Source organism: Dendrobates tinctorius, unplaced genomic scaffold (genome assembly GCF_039654945.1).
Source record: "Dendrobates tinctorius isolate UK_male_01 unplaced genomic scaffold, ASM3965494v1 ptg000314l, whole genome shotgun sequence".
Taxonomy (NCBI): domain Eukaryota; kingdom Metazoa; phylum Chordata; class Amphibia; order Anura; family Dendrobatidae; genus Dendrobates; species Dendrobates tinctorius.
The window spans coordinates 58,650-73,991 of NW_027361981.1; the positions used below are offsets into that span (position 1 = coordinate 58,650).

Genomic DNA, 15,342 nt, shown 5'->3' on the forward strand with positions numbered 1-15,342 from the left:
CGTGATAATATATATGAATCTAATGAAAATGTAGAGTCCCTGTGGGTAGAGATAAGGGGAGGGGGGAAAAATAATAAATTACTGATAGGGGTTTGTTATAAGTCTCCAAAAATAATGGAAGCTACAGAGAATATCCTCATAAAGCAAATGGATGAAGCTGCGACTCAAGGAGAAGTCATTATTATGGGGGACTTCAACTACCCTGAAATACATTGGGGAACCGAAACCTGCAGTTCCAGCAAAGGTAATAGGTTTTTGACATCTATGAGAGACAATTACCTTTCACAGCTGGTTCAGGACCCAACAAGAGGGGGGGCACTGCTAGACGTAATATTAACCAACAGGCCAGACCGCATATCAAATGTAAGGGTTGGGGGTCACTTGGGTAATAGTGATCACAAATTAATAAGTTTTCATGTATCCTTTAATAAGATGTGTAGTAAAGGGGTTACAAGGACACTAAACTTCAGGAAGGCAAATTTCCAACGGATGAGAGATGATCTTGGTAAAATTAATTGGAACGATATCCTGAAACATAAAAATACACAAAGAAAATGGGAGATGTTTATTAGCATCCTGAATAGGACCTGTGCACAATATATACCATATGGGAATAAACATGCAAGAAATAGGAGGAAACCACTATGGCTAAATAGAGCTGTAAGGGGTGCAATAAGAGATAAAAATAAAGCATTTAGAGAATTAAAGCAAGTAGGTAGTGATGAGGCATTAACTAAATACAGAAGATTAAATAAATTCTGTAAAAAGCAAATCAAGACAGCAAAGATTGAGACAGAAAGACTCATTGCCAGAGAAAGTAAAAATAATCCCAAAATATTCTTTACCTACATAAAAAATAGTAAGAAACTAAAAAATGATAGTGTTGGTCCCCTTAAAAATAGTCTGGGTGAAATGGTGGATGAGGAAAAAGCCAATATGCTAAATGACTTTTTTTCAACAGTATTTACACAAGAAAATCCCATGACAGATAACATGATCAGGGATAAAATTCTCCATTAAATGTCACCTGCTTAACCCAGCAGGAAGTACGGCGGCGTCTAAAAATCACTAAAATTGACAAATCCCCGGGCCCGGATGGGATACACCCCCGAGTACTGCAGGAATTAAGCACAGTCATAGATAGACCATTATTTTTAATCTTTAAGGATTCCATAATAACAGGGTCTGTACCACAAGACTGGCGTATAGCAAATGTGGTGCCAATATTCAAAAAGGGGACAAAAACTGAACTTGGAAATTATAGGCCTGTAAGTTTAACCTCAACTGTGGGTAAAATCCTGGAGGGTTTTCTAAGAGATACTATACTGGAGTATCTGGAGAAGAATAACCTCATGACCCAATATCAACATGGGTTTACAAGGGACCGTTCCTGTCAGACTAATCTGATAAGCTTTTATGAAGAGGTAAGTTCCGGACTGGACCAAGGGAATGCAGTGGACGTGGTGTACATGGACTTTTCAAAAGCTTTTGATACGGTGCCACACAAAAGGTTGATACATAAAATGAGAACAATGGGGATAGGGGAAAATATGTGTAGGTGGGTTAAGAGCTGGCTCAGGGATAGGAAACAAAGGGTCTTTATTAATGGAGCACACTCGGACTGGGTCACGGTTAGCAGTGGGGTACCACAGGGGTCAGTTTTGGGCCCGCTTCTTTTTAACATATTTATTAATGACCTTGTAGGGGGCATAGAGAGTAGAATTTCAATATTTGCAGATGACACTAAACTCTGCAGGGTAATCAATACAGAGGAGGACAATTTTATATTACAGGAGGATTTATGTAAACTAGAAGCTTGGGCTGATAAATGGCAAATGAGCTTTAATGCGGATAAATGTAAGGTCAAGCACTTGGGTAGAACGAATAAGATGTATAATTATGTGCTTAATTGTAAAACACTAGGCAAAACTGTCACTGAAAAGGACCTGGGTGTATGGGTGGACGACAAACTCACATTTAGTGGCCAGTGTCAGGCAGCTGCTGCAAAGGCAAATAAAATAATGGGATGCATTAAAAGAGGCATAGATGCTCATGAGGAGAACATAATTTTACCTCTATATAAGTCACTAGTGCGACCACACTTAGAATAATGTGTACAGTTCTGGTCTCCGGTGTATAAGAAAGACATAGCTGAACTGGAGCGGGTGCAGAGAAGAGCGACCAAGGTTATTAGGGAACTTGTGGGTCTGCAATACCAAGACAGGTTATTACACTTGGGGTTATTTAGTTTGGAGAATCGAAGGCTATGGGGTGATCATATTACAATGTATAAATATATGCGGGGACAGTACAACGACCTTTCTAATGATCTTTTTACTCTTAGACCTGTGACGGGGGAAAAGGGGGCATCCTCTACGTCTGGAGGAAAGAAGGTTTAAGCATACTCATAGAAGCGGATTCTTTACTGTAAGAGCAGTGAGACTATGGAACTCTCTGCCATATGATGTTGTAATGAGTGATTCCCTACTAAAATTTAAGAAGGAACTGGATGCCTTTCTTGAAAAGTATAATATTACAGGGTATATACACTAGTTTCCTTAATATTGCGTTGATCCAGGGAGCTAGTCTGATTGCCGTATGTGGAGTCGGGAAGGAATTTTTTTCCCAATGTGAAGCTTACTGTTTGCCTCATGGGTTTTTTTTTGCCTTCCTCTGGATCAACATGTTAGGGCAGGTTAGGACAGGATATGGGTTGAACTAGATGGACTTAAAGTCTCCCTTCAACCTTAATAACTATGTTACTATGTTATCACCGCACCTGGAGAAACTTTTTCTCGTGGTGCAAGGACCATGGTTGATCCCCACTGGTGTTTTCTATTCTTTCCATATTGGTATTCCTACAATCCGGATTAACGTCAGGTCTCGCGCTTAGCTCGCTCAAGGGCCAGATTTCAGCCTTGTCAGTGCTATTCCAATGCAAAATTGCCACCGGACTTCAGATGAAGACATTCATTCAGAGAGTCTCCCAGGTGGCGCCTCTATATTTTAAGGGCCATTGGAATCATGGGACTTTAACTTGGTTTTCGGAGCCTTACAGGAGGCTCTTTTCGAACCACGGCAGGGCGTACCACTAGCTATTCTCTCTTGGAAGGTGGTCTTTCTAGCGGCAATTACGTCAATTACTCAAGATTCTGAATTGGCAGCCCTGTACTGCCGTCCTCCGTTCCTGAATTTTCATCAGGATGAGGCAGCTCTCAGGACGTCCCCGTCTTTCCTGCCCAAAGTCAGGTCTTCTTTTCATCTCAAAGAAGAAATTGTTTGGCCTTCCTTCTGTCCAGCTCCAGTCCATTGCATTGAGAGGGCCTTCCACACCCTCGATGTGGTCAGGGCTCTGAGACGGTACATCTCACGGACAGCTCCCTTCCATAACTCAGATGCCCTGTTCGTACTTCCACAGGGGCATAGGAAGGGTCTAGCCGCTTCAAAAACCACGCTAGCCAGGTGGATTTGCTTGGCTATTCAGGAATCCTACCGTGTCCGGGACACCTGTCCCAGCAGGGATCCAGGCGCATTCTATCTGCTCAGTGGGCGCCTCTTGGGCCATTCGACACCAGGCGTCTGCAGAACAGGTCTTCAACGCTGTGACTTAGTCCAGCCTGCATACCTTTACAAAGCATTATCAAATTCATTCTCAGGCCTGTCTGCAAGGCTGCAACTTGGTCCAGCCTGCATACCTTTACAAAACATTACCAATTTCATGCTCAGGCCTCTGCGGATGCAGCTCTTGGCAGACGCATCCTGCAATCGGCAGTACCACAGTGTTAAGCCAGTGGTACATGGGGTATTAGCAGTTGTATGCTCCCCACCCAGGGACTGCTTTACGAAGTCCCACTGTAACATAGTTTTGAAGGCTGAAGGAAGACCTTATGTCCATCTAGTTCAGCCTATTTTTAGTGCAGCTGTTCTGCATTGTTGATCTTGGGGAAGGCAAAAAACCCACAGAGTAGAAGCCAATTTTCTCCATAGGGAAAAAAATTCCTTCCCCTAAGCTGGATCAACCATCTACCTATAATATTATGTTATTCGTAACCTTCTATACTGTTACTCACAAGAAAAGCATCCTTTCCTTTCTTAAATTCATTCAGCGAGTTGGCCATCACCACTTCCTCAGGAAGAGAATTCCAGAGCCTCACTGCTCTTACCGTGAAGAACCCTCTTCTATGCTGGTGCAGAAATTGTCTTTCCTCCAAACGAAGAGAATGCCCCCTTGTTCTTGTCACAGTCCTTGGTACAAACAGTTCATTGAAGAGATCTCTGTATTGCCCTCTGATATACTTGTACATATATATTAGGTCTCCCCTAAGTCTTCTCTTTTCTAGAGTACATAGACCTAATTTTGATAACCTTTCTGGGTATTGTAGTGAACCAACTCCATTTATCATTTTAGTAGCCCGCCTTTGAACCCTTTCAAGTTCAGTAATGGCTTTCTGAGCACCGGCGTCCGAAATTGCACACAATACTCCAAGTGTGGTCTGACGAGTGATTTGTACAGAGGGAGAATTATGTTTTCATCCCGTGTCCCCACACCTCTTCTAATGCATCCCATGACCCTATTTGCTTTGGTGGCAGCTGCCTGACACTGGGCACTCCAATTTAGCTTCTTATTGACTAAGATGCCTAAGTCTTTTTCCATGTCTGATTTCCCCAGCAGTTTCCCATTTAGTAAGTAATTGTAGCATCTGTTTCTCCTCCCCATGTGCATAACCTTACACTTATCTGTGTTGAACCTCATTTGCCATTTTTCAGCCCAATTCTCCAATTTACTCAAATCTGTCTGTAGTTGCAAACTGTCCTCCTTTGTGTTAACTACCTTACATAGTTTTGTATCATCTGCAAATACTGATATTTTACTGTGTAAGCCATCCACTAGATCATTAATAAATATATTAAATAGTAGGGGTCCCAATACAGAACCCTGTGGTACCCCACTAGTAACCCTGGCCCAATCTGAGTATGCCCCATTAATAACCACTCTTTGTTTTCTCTCAATAAGCCAGCTGCCTACCCATCTACACACATTTTCCCCTAGCCCAAACTTCCTCATCTTACTTAACAATCTTTTATGTGGGACAGTGTCAAATGCTTTAGAGAAGTCGAGATAAATGACATCCAATGATTCTCCTTGGTCCATTTGAGAGCTTACTGTTATGAATGAGTCACCGGAGGAGGAAAAAACAAAAATGCAAGCTAAGTCCAGAAAACCGGAGAGGTTGGTAGCTAGCGGATTGCAGACCCCTGATCCTATTCACAACAACTAACAGTAGCCGTGGAGCGTTCCTACGGTGGTCCTAGATGCCTCTTCACAGCCGGAGAACTAAATAAGCCTAAAGAAAGAAAGGGGAAATCTAAACTGCCCCAGAGCAGACCCCAAAGCAATAGACAGCCCCCAACATGTATTGTCGGTGAAAACAGATGAAAACACAAACACAGGCAGAACAAATGATGGGGCCCAACTAAATAGATAGGAAAGGACAGAAAAGATGCTGGCTGCAATCCGCAAAAACCCTACCAAAAATGTCCCAACACGTCTGATAGGAAAAACGGCCCTGAAGTCACTAGACTTCAAAATCCCTATATCAGCACTCCGATATATTCTGAAGACAGAGCAAAAGAGATTTAACCGATCAGGGACAAAAATGGAAATTCAGCAGAGCCCCAGCCGGGGCTGGCAGAACACAAAACTAAGCAAATCAGACAAAATCTCATGGAACAATAACAGAGCAAAACTTAGCTTTAGAAGACAGGAACTGAAGTGGAGGCCAGAGCTCAGAGCAGAGAAATCACCAGCAACCCTACAGGGCGTCGGCTGCCTTATATCCACTCAGAGATTCCGGATGTCCAATCTCAATCCACCTGTTCAGGTGACGGGTTTCTCCCATCCAAATCAGTTTCACCACCTCCTTTCACCAGCAGAGGGAGTTCATCGGACATCAAAGGTGAACGAGAAAATGAGCTCACAACAGTACCTCCCCCTTGAGGAGGGGTCACCGAACCCTCATCCACGCCACCAGGCCGATCAGGATGGGCCCGATGAAAAGCACGAACCAATCTTTCAGCATGAATATCAGATGCAGAGACCCAAGAATTATCCTCCTGGCCATAAGCCTTCCACTTAACCAAATACTAGAGTCTCCGTCTAGCCAGACGAGAATCCAGTATCTTCTCAACCTCATATTCCACATTACCTTCAACCAATACAGGGTCAGGAGGTGCCACCACAGGAACTACTGGCTCAACAAACCTCTTCCACAGAGACTTATGAAACACGTTATGGATCTTAAATGTAACAGGAAGAGCCAATCGAAAAGAGACCGGATTAAGAATCTCCAAAATCTTGTAAGGTCCAATAAATCTAGGTTTAAACTTTGGAGAAGCCACCTTCATAGAGATATTCTTTGATGACAACCAACCTATATCACCCACCTTAAACCGGGGACCAATGGTCCTATGCCGGTTGGAAAACCGCTGGGCCTTTTCCTGCGAGAGAGACAGCTTATCCACCACTTGGTCCCAAATCTGGTGCATTCTCTCCACCACAGTGTCAACACCTGGGCAGGCAGAAGACTCCATCTGCCCTGAAGAGAATCGAGGATGAAACCCAAAGTTACAAAAAAAAGGTGACATCAAAGTGGCAGAACTAGCTCTATTATTTAAAGCAAATTCGGCCAAGGGCAAAAATGAGACCCAATCATCCTGATCAGCAGAGATAAAACATCTCAAAAAAGACTCCAAAGTCTGGTTTGTTCTCTCCGTCTGCCCATTGGTCTGAGGGTGAAACGCAGAGGAGGAGGACAACTGAATTCCCAGCTTGGAACAAAAAGTCCTCCAAAATCTAGAGACAAACTGAACTCCTTTGTCAGATACAATGTTCTCAGGAATCCCATGCAAGCGAACCACCTGTTGCAAAAACAAGGGCACCAACTCTGAGGAAGATGGCAACTTAGGGAGTGGTACAAGATGGACCATCTTAGAGAATCTATCACAAATCACCGAGATAAGTCATTCTCTGAGAGACAGGCAGATCAGAAATAAAATCCATTGAAATATGGGTCCATGGCCTCCTGGGCACCGGCAAAGGCATCAACAACCCACTAGAGCGAGAACAAGGTTTAGACCAGGAGCAAGTCCCACAGGACTGCACAAAATTCCTGACATCACGAGATAAGGCGGGCCACCAAAAAGACCGACTCACCAAATCTCTAGTACCAAAAATACCTGGATGACCAGCCAATGTGCGGAGCAATGAACTTCAGACATTACTCTCTTCCTCCACTGGTCAAGAACATACAATTTTCCAATGGGACAACGCTCAGGTTTGTCCTCCTGAAACTCTTCCAGAGCACGTCTCAAATCGGGCGAGATGGCAGAAAGAACTACCCCCTCACCTAATATGGTAGCAGGCTTGGTCACAATAGGAGAATCAGCAAAGAAACTCCTAGAGAGGGCGTCTGCCTTGACATTCTTAGTGCCCGGAAGAAAAGAGACCACAAAATCAAAACGTGTGAAAAACAAGGCCCACCTAGCCTGTCTAGGATTCAAGCGTTTGGCTGACTCAAGGTAAATCAAATTCTTGTGGTCAGTGAGGACCACGACTTGATGTCTGGCTCCCTCCAACCAATGTCTCCACTCCTCAAATGCCCATTTCATGGCTAACCGTTCCCAATTCCCCACATCATAGTTGCGTTAAGATGGGGAGAACTTTCGGGAAAAGAAAGCACAGGGATTCATTTTAGATGTTACCGGATCTTTTTGGGACAAAACAGCTCCTGCACCAATCTCAGAAGCGTCCACCTCTACCTGAAACGGGAGTGAGACATCAGGTTGCCGCAAAACCGGAGCAGAAGTGAACCTTCGCTTCAGCTCCTGAAAGGAAGAAACAGCCTCTGGAGACCAATTCAGCACATCAGCACCCTTCTTGGTCAAATCAGTCAATGGTTTGGCAATACCAGAAAAATTAGCTATAAATTTACGATAAAAATTAGCAAAACCCAAAAACTTCTGGAGGGCCTTCAAAGAAGTGGGCTGAACCCAATCATAAATGGCCTGTACCTTGGCCGGGTCCATTTCAATAGTTGACGGAGACAAAATAAATCCCAAAAATGAAATCCTCTGTACACCAAAAAGGCATTTCGACCCCTTAACATACAGGGAATTCTCCCTCAAAATCCCGAACACAGTCCGAACATGTTCCACATGAGAGTCCCAATCCCTGGAAAAGATCAAAATATCATCCAGATAGATGATCAAAAATGTATCCACAAAGTCCCGGAAAATATTCATGAAGCACTGGAAGACAGAAGGGGCATTAGTGAGCCCAAAAGACATCACCAGATACTCAAAATGTTCCTCCGGAGTATTAAACGCCGTCTTCCATTCATCCCCATGCTTAATGCGAATAAGATTATACTCCCCCCTGAGGTCAAGCTTGGTAAACAAGCAAGCACCTTTAACTCTGGAGAATAGATCAGAAATCAGGGGTAACGGATACTGATATTTAACAGTAATTTTGTTGAGGGAACGATAGTCAATACAAGGCCTTAATGAACCATCTTTCTTGGCCACGAAAAAACACCCAGCACCCAAGGGTGAAGAGGATGGTCTAATATGACCCTTCTCCAACGACTCCTTAATATAAGATCGCATAGCCTCATGCTCGGGTACAGATAAATTGAAAAGTTGACCCTTGGGAAATTTACACCCAGGGCTCAGCTCAATTGCACAGTCATAACTCCTATGAGGAGGCAAAGACGCAGACTTATTCTCACTAAATACATCATAAAAATCAGCCAAATAGTCAGGAACATCATGCGACTGGGGAGAGGTGGAGAAAACAGGAGTGTCACTAAGAGCACACTGACAACCCCAACTCACCACAGACACAGATTTCCAATCCAAAACTGGATTATGGATTTGCAACCAGGGAAACCCCAGAACAATGGTATCATGCAAATTATGCAACACAAAAAATCTGCAATTTTCTTGATGGTCTGGGGCGACACGCATTACCACCTGGGTCCAAAACTAAGGTTTATTCTTCGCCAAAGGAGTAGCATCAATACCCCTCAAAGGGATAGGCGTCCGCAGAGGTGTCATAAGAAACCCACAACGTTTAGCAAAATCCAAGTCCATCAGGTTCAGAGCCGCTCCTGAATCCACAAAAGCCTTAGCGGAAAATGTGGACAGGGAGCAGATCAGAGTCATTGCCAGAAGAAACTTAGGTTGTACACCACCCACAGCAAATGTGTGTGCAAAACGTTTCTCTCATTTAGGGCAGACAGAAATATTATGAGAGGCATCTCCACAGAAAAAACACAGCTTATTACGCCTTCTGAACTCCTGACGTTGCGCCCTAGACGAAACTCTATCACATTGCATAGGTTCAGACATTTGTTCAACAGGTGGCAACATTTCTCGTGTAATTTTACGTTCACGTAAACGCCGATCAACCTGAATGGCTAATGACATAGAATCATCAAGACCAGAGGGAACAGGAAAACCCACCATAGTATCTTTTACGGTTTCTGACAAACCCTTCCGAAAGAGAGCTGCCAAGGTAGTAAGGACCGCCCACTTTCGGAATTTTTGACAGTACAACTCTGCAGAATCCTGACCCTGGCTCAATGCCAACAGGGCATTTTCAGCTTGATCAATAGCATTAGGTTCATCATACAACAACCCCAAGGCTTGAAAAAATGTGTCCACATTAGTTAGAATAGGATCATCAGGTGTCAAAGAAAACGCCCAATCCTGGGGATCGCCGCGCAGCAAAGAGATGACAATTTTAACCTGCTGCGCAGAGCTCCCCGATGAGCTAGGCTTCAAGGCAAGAAATAATTTACAATTATTCTTAAAATTCAAAAATTTAGACCGATCCCCAAAAAACACATCAGGAGTAGGAATCTTTGGTTCAGCAGCAAGTGAATGAGCAAGATAGGCGGAGATTCCCCACACTTCAGCAGCGAGCTACTCCACACGATCAGACAATTGCTTAATCTCCATTAAGAAAAAATTCCTCCTAAGGCCCCAGAGAAAAAGAGGGAAAAAAATATACATTAACCCCTTCACTACCAAGGGTGGTTTGCACGTTAACTACCGGGCCAATTTTTACAATTCTGACCACTGTCCCTTTATGAGGTAATAACTCTGAAACGCTTCCATGGATCCCGGTGATTCTGACATTGTTTTCTCGTGACATATTGTACTTCATGTTAGTGGTAAAATTTCATTCATATAACTTGCGTTTATTTGTGAGAAAAACGGAAATTTGGCGAAAATTTTGAAAATTCCGCAATTTTCCAACTTTGAATTTTTATGCCCTTAAATCACAGGGATATGACACACAAAAAAGTTAATAAGTAACATTTGCCACATGTTTACTTTACATCAGCACAATTTTGGAACCAAAATTTTTATTTGTTAGTAAGATATAAGGGTTAAAAGTTGACCAGCGATCTCTCATTTTTGCAACACCATTTTATTTTTACGGACCACATCACATTTGAAGCCACTTTGAGGGGTCTATATGATAGAAAATACCCAAAAGTGACACCATTCGAAAAACTGCACCCCTTAAGGTGCTTAAAACCACATTCAAGGAGTTTATTAACCCTTCAGGTGCGTCACAGGAATTTTTTGAATATTTTAAAAAAATTAACATTTAACTTTTTTTCACAAAAAAAATTACTTCAGGTTCAATTTTTTTTATTTTACCAAGTGTAACAGGAGAAATTGGACTGCAAAAATTATTGTGCAATTTGTCCTGAGTACGCTGATACCTGATATGTGGAGGGGAACCACTGTTTCAGCGCATGGCAGAGCTCAGAAAGGAAGGAGCGCCGTATGACTTTTTCAATGCAAAATTGGCTGGAATTCTGATCGGACGCCATGTCGCGTTTGGAGAGCCCCTGATGTACCTAAACAGTGGAAACCCCCCACAAGTGACCCCATTTTTGAAACTAGACCCCCTAAGGAACTTATCTAGATATGTGGTGAGAACTTTGAACCCACAAGGGCTTCACAGAAGTTTATAATGTACAGCGGTACAATTAAAAAATCATATTTTTTCCACAAAATGATCTTTTCACCCCCAATTTTTATTTTCCCAAGGGTAACAGGACCCTAAAAGTTATTGTGCAATTTGTCCTGAGTACGCAGATACCCCATATGTGGGTGTAAATGACTATTTGGGCACATGGCAGAGCTCGGAAGGCAAGCAGCGCCATTTGACTTTTTTGGCTGGAATTGAGATTGGACACCATGTCGCATTTGGAAAGCCCCTGATGTACCAAAACAGTGGAAACCCCCCACAAATGACCCCATTTTGGAAACTAGACCCCCCAAGGAACTTATCTAGATGTGTGATGAGAACTTTGAACCCCCAAGTGCTTCACAGAAGTTTATAACACCCAGGCGTGAAAATAACAAAAAATTTTTTTTCCACAAAAATGATATTTTTTGCCCCAAAATTTTTATTTTCCTAAGGGCAACAGGAGAAATAGGACCCCAAAAGTTGTTTTGCAAATTGTCCTGAGTAGGCTGATACCCCATATGAGGGGGTAAAACACTGTTTGGGTGCATGGCAGAGCTTGGAAGGGAAGGAGCACCATTTGACTTTTTCAACGCTGAATTGGCTGGAATTGAGATCAGACGCCATGTTGCGTTTGGAGAGCACCTGATGTGCGCAAATAGTGGAAACCCCCAATTCTAACCCTAGCCCTAACCCTAATGGGAAAATGGAAATAAATACATTTTTTTTAATTTTATTATTTTTCCCTAACTAAGGGGGTGAGAACGGGGGGTTTGATTTACTATTTATGGCGGTTTTTATGTTTGGCAGCTGTCACACGCTAAAAGACGCTTTATTGTAAAAATAGTTTTTGCATCACCACATATTGAGAGCTATAATTTTTCTATATTTTGACCCACCGAGTCATGTGAGGTCTTATTTTTTGCGGGACGAGTTGACGCTTTTATTGGTATCATGTTCGGGCATGTGACTTTTTTTTATCGCTTTTTATTTCGTTTTTTGGGACGCAGAATTTACAAAAAACAGCGTTTCATGAATTTCTTTTGAGTGGTGCGTTTACGCCGTTCCGGGTGCGGTAAAATTTATAAGGCGGTTTTATTCTTCGGGTCAGTACGGTTACAGCGATACCTCATTTAGGTCGTTTTTTTTATGTTTTGGCGCTTTTATGCAATGAAAACAATTTTATATAAAAAATAATTATTTTTGCATCACTTTATTCTGCGAGCTATAACTTTTTTATTTTTTCGCTGATGACGCTGTATGGCGGCTCGTTTTTTGCGCGACAAGATGACGTTTTCAGCGGTACCATGGATATTTATATGCGTATTTTTGATCGCGCGTTATTGCACTTTTTGTTCGGCGGTATGATAATAAATCATTATTTTTTGCTTCGTTTTTTTATTTTTTAAGGGGTTCGCTTAAGGGGTTAACTATTGGGACAGTTTTATAGGGCGGGTCGTTACGGACGCGGCGATACCAAATATGTGTACTTTTTATTGTTGTTTTTAATTTCCAAAAAATGAATTTATTGGGGAATATTTTTTTTTTTTTTTTTAATTTATTTAGCGATTAATTATTTTTACACGTTTTTTTTCAGCGATCTGTCACAGGCTCTGCACAGGCTTCCTGCAGGCCCCCGGAGGTCCCGTCGCCATATTGGATCCGGGGACCTGCAGGAAAGGAGCCCCCCACAGCAGCGCTGCACATTGCGCTGCCGTGGGGGGCTCAGGGAAGCACGGAGGGAGCCCCCTCCCTGCCGATGCTTCCCTTTAACCCCCGGTACACCGCGATCGTGTTTGATCGTGGTGTGCAAGTGGTTAACGTGTCGGGGGCGGTCCGTGACCGCCCCTGACACATTGTGCCGGGTGTCAGCTATGATAATTAGCTGACACTCGGTCGCGATCAGCGGCGCTCACCACGTGGGCGCCGCTGATCGCGATGACGTAATATTCCGTCCATGGTAATTAGGTCCATGGTCACATGGACGGAATATTACGTCAATTGTAGGTAAGAGGTTAAAAAAAAATAAAAATTCTGACACTTTTTTTATTTTATTTTTTTACAATTCTTTCCTGCTTTTGAGTACCCTAGAATCTGCGGTATGGCTGGTGATTCTGTTATGAATGAGTCACCGGAGGAGGAAAAAACAAAAATGCAAGCTAAGTCCAGAAAACCGGAGAGGTTGGTAGCTAGCGGATTGCAGACCCCTGATTCTATTCACAACAACTAACAGTAGCCGTGGAGTGTTCCTACGGTGGTCCTAGACGCCTCTTCACAGCCGGATAACTAAATAAGCCTAAAGAAAGAAAGGGGAAATCTAAACTGCCCCAGAGCAGACCCCAAAGCAATAGACATCCCTCAGTATGTATTGTCGGTGAAAACACAGACAGAAAGACAGGCAGAGCAAACGATGGAACCCAACTAACTAGATAGGAAAGGACAGAAAATATGCTGGCTGCAATCCGTAAAAACCCTACCAAAAATGTCCCAACACGTCTGATAGGAAAAACGGCCATGAAGTCAATAGACTTCAAAATCCCTATATCAGTACTCCGATATATTCTGAAGACAGAGCAAAAGAGATTTAACCGATCAGGGAAAAAAATGGAAATTCAGCAGAGCCCCAGCCGGGGCTGGCAGAACACAAAACTAAGCAAATCAGACAAAATCTCATGGAACAATAACAGAGCAAAACTTAGCTTTAGAAGACAGGAACTGAACTGGAGGCCAGAGCTCAGAGCAGAGAAATCACCAGCAACCCTACAGGGCGTCGGCTGCCTTATATCCACTCAGAGATTCCGGATGTCCAATTGCAATCCACCTGTTCAGGTGACAGGTTTCTCCCATCCAAATCAGTTTCACCACCTCCTTTCACCAGCAGAGGGAGTTCATCGGACATCAAAGGTGAACGAGAAAATGAGCTCACAACAGCTTACATCCTCATAGAAGCTGATCAGGTTAGTTTGACAGGAGAGATCCTTCATAAATCCATGTTGATATGGAGTTAAACATTTATTAACATTGAGATATTCCATAATGGTATCCCTTAGAAACCCTTCAAAAATTTTACCCACAACAGATGTTAAGCTTACCGGCCTATAGTTTCCAGGTTCCCTTTTACACCCCTTTTTGAATATTGGTATCACATTTGCTTGCCGCCAATCAAAAGGAACAGACCCTGTTTCTATAGAGTCTTTAAATATAAGGAATAGAGGCCTGTCTATCACATTACTTAACTCCCTTAATACCCGAGAGTGAATGCCATCAGGGCCTGGTGATTTGTCAATTTTAATCTTACTAAGACGGTTCTGCACTTCTCCCTGGGTTAGGCATGTAATACTTAATGGGGAGTTTACATTATCACTCTGCATTTCCCCTGGCAAATCCTTTTCCTGTGTGAACACTGTTGAGAAAAAAGTATTTAAAACATTTGCTTTTCCCACATCGCTCTCTATGATTTCACCCTCATTGTTCTTTAAAGGGCCGACACCATCAATTTTAATCATTTTACTGTTTATATAATTAAAGAATAGTTTGGGGTTTGTTTTACTTTCCTTAGCAATGAGTCTCTCAGTTTCCACTTTTGCTAAATGTATTTGTTTTTTACACATTTTATTTTTTTCTCTATAACGTTTTAATGCTTCTTCATTTCCTTCTTGTTTTAGCTTCTTAAATACCTTGTTCTTGTTATTTATTGCCCTTTTTACATCCTTATTTAGCCACATTGGTGTTCTCCTGTTCCTAGCCCTTTCATTTCTGTACGGTATGGCTAGCTCGCAGTGGGTGTGTAAAACTGATTTAAATTTTTCCCATTTATTTTCTGTGCTCCACTGTCTGTGTCCCCCAATGAGGCGTAGGAGAAATAGGGATCTTTGTGTACTCACCGTAAAATCCTTTTCTCCGAGCCAATCATTGGGGGACACAGCACCCACCCTGTTTGGCCTATTGGCTCACTGTAGCATTTTTAGGTTTTGACAGAGTTATGATTATTGTCATTCATTTAATGCTCCTGCTTTTTTCACCGAACTGGGGAATTCGCAGCCAGCGAGAGGGTGTATACTGCAGGGGAGGAGTTAACTTTTTTCTGTGTTTACTTAGTGTCCTCCTAGTGGCAAGCAGCATAACACCCACTGTCTGTGTCCCCCAATGATTGGCTCGGAGAAAAGGATTTTACGGTGAGGACACAAAAATCCCTATTTTATCTTTTCACATGCTAAAGAAGCACCTGAAAGAACACAATACTTGCGCTTTGCAAAGAAAGAAAACACTACCCCAAAAAAGCCACCAAATACACC

At 42.7% G+C, this 15,342-nt stretch overlaps 1 protein-coding gene across 1 annotated transcript in view; it reads left to right on the forward strand.

Annotated features, from left to right (window-relative positions):
- The window catches only part of RFC1 (replication factor C subunit 1), a gene marked incomplete at its 5' end in the record, with an annotated part of 88,751 nt that overhangs the window by 46,602 nt on the left and 26,807 nt on the right, over positions 1 to 15,342 (forward strand). The gene's annotated exons all lie outside the window — the stretch shown is intronic.